The sequence below is a fragment of the Oncorhynchus keta genome, chromosome 1 (genome assembly GCF_023373465.1).
Source record: "Oncorhynchus keta strain PuntledgeMale-10-30-2019 chromosome 1, Oket_V2, whole genome shotgun sequence".
Taxonomy (NCBI): domain Eukaryota; kingdom Metazoa; phylum Chordata; class Actinopteri; order Salmoniformes; family Salmonidae; genus Oncorhynchus; species Oncorhynchus keta.
Genome location: NC_068421.1, coordinates 20583841 through 20586340, shown reverse-complemented (window position 1 = coordinate 20586340; position 2500 = coordinate 20583841).

Sequence of the window (2500 nt, the reverse complement as noted above, 5' to 3'; positions counted from 1 at the left end):
CTCTGTGTGTCTGGGGAGTAGGTTTACATTAGTCTCTCTCTCTCTCTGTCTGTGGAGTAGGTTTACTATAGTCTCTCTCTCTGTGTCTGGGGAGTAGGTTTACTATAGTCTCTCTCTCTATGTCTGTGGAGTAGGTTTACTATAGTCTCTCTCTCTGTGTCTGGGGAGTAGGTTTACTATAGTTTCTCTTTCTGTGTCTGTGGAGTAGGTTTACTATAGTCTCTCTCTCTGTGTCTGGGGTGTAGGCTTACTGTAGGCTCCCTCTCTCTGTGTCTGTGGAGTAGTGACTCTTCGCTTAACATCATGGGGAAATCATAAGAAATCATCCAAGACCTCAGAATTCTTATTTTTAGACCTCCAGAAGTCTGGATCATCCTTGGGAGCAATTTCCTAAAGCCTGAAGGTACCTCGTTCATCTGTACAAACAATAATACGCAAGTATAAACACCATGGGACCACGCAGCTGTCATACCACTCAGAAAGGAGACGCGTTTTGTCTCCTAGAGATGAACGTACCATGGTGCGAAAAGTGCAAATCAATCCCAGAACAACAGCAAAGGACTTTGTGAAGATGCTGGAGGAAACAGGTACAAAAGTATCTATATCCACAGTATAATGAGTCCTATATCGACATAACCTGAAAGGCCGCTCAGCAAGGAAGAAGCCACTGCTCCAAAACCGCCATAAAAAAGCCAGACTACAGTTTGCAACTGCACACGGGGACAAAGATCGCACTTTTTGGAGAAATGTCTTCTGGTCTGATGAAGCAAAAATATAACTGTTTGGCCATAATGACCATCGTTATGTTTGGAAGAAAAAGGGGGGCACTTGCAAGCCGAAGAACACTATCCCAACCGTGAAGCACGGGGGTGGCAGCATCATGTTGTTGGGGTGCTTTGCTGCAGGAGGGACCGGCCACTTCAGCACATGAGGAAGGAAAATGACGGGTATATATTGAAGCAACACCTCAAGAAATCAGTCAGGAAGTTAAAGCTTGGTTGCAAATGGATCTTCCAAATGGACAATGACCCTAAGCATACTTCCAAAGTTGTGGCAAAATGGCTTAAGGACAACACAGTCAAGGTATTGGAGTGGCCAACACAAAGCCCCGACCTCAATCCTACAGAAGATTTGTGGGCAGAACTGAAAAAGCGTGTGCGAGCAAGGATCCTACAAACCTGACTCAGTTACACCAGCTCTTTCAGGAGGAATGGGCCAAAATGCACCCAATTTATTGTGGGAAGCTTGTGGAAGGCTACCCAAAACGGTTGACCAAGTTAAACAATTTAAAGGCAATGCTACCAAATACTAATTAAGTGTATGTAAAATTCTGACCCGCTGGGAATGTGACGAAATAAATAAAAGCTGAAATAAATCATTCTCTCTACTATTATTCTGACATTTCACATTCTTAAAATAAAGTGATGATCCTAACTGAACTAAGACATGGAATTTTTATTATGATTAAATGTCAGGAATTGTGAAATACTGAATGTAAATGTATTTCGCTAAGGTGTATGTAAACCTTCGACTTCAACTGTAGCTTAATAACACAGAAAAGATATTGGTCTCCACTATGACATACAAGTGTATCCGAAATGCTGACGTTGTCACGTTCTGACCTTAGTTCCTTTGTTTTTTCTTTTGTTTTAGTATGGTGAGGTTGTGAGTTGGGTGGGTTGTCTATGTTAGTTTTTCTATGATTTTCTATTTCTGTGTTTGGCCTGATATGGTTCTCAATCAGAGGCAGCTGTCTATCGTTGTCCCTGATTGAGAACCATATTTAGGTAGCCTGTTTTCCATTGTGTTTTGTGGGTTGTTATTTTCAGTCTTTGTGTGTCTGCATCAGATAGAACTGTTTTGGTTGTCACTTTGTTTTTTTATGTGTTCAGTTGTTTATTAAAAAGATTAACACTAACCACGCTGCGCTTTGGTCCTCTCCTTCTTCCACCGACGACAACCCTTACAGACATAGGCTACACCCACACTATATCTTCCTGTAGCCTATCAAAACAAATTTCCATTAGAAATTCTCTTTTTTTTTACTCCTGCAACAAAACTGGTAAAATTTAGAACCATTTATGTCATTTAACACTTACATTTAGCGACTTACAGGAGCAATGAGCAATATTTTTCACCTAGTCAGCCAGGGGATTCAAACCAGTAACCGAAAGCCAATGCTCTTGTTAACCGCTAGGCTACTTGCCGATCGCAGACCTATATATCAATAAAAAAGGTATGACATTATACAATCCTATATACTACAAAGTAAAATATGTGCATTGCTAAGAAGAATAGTACCAACATTACTTTCAGAGTTAATGGGGTACAATGGCAGTTTCACCGTTTCCCTGTCTTCTCTCTGTCTCCCTCTGTGGAAGGCAGGTCTATTTAAAGCAGCAGGTCATTTCCGCCCGAGTCTGTTTTTAGAAGCTGGCTTTCTTAAGAGATTTCACAGGAGAGGAAATTGGATATAAATTATGACAAAATCTATCACACT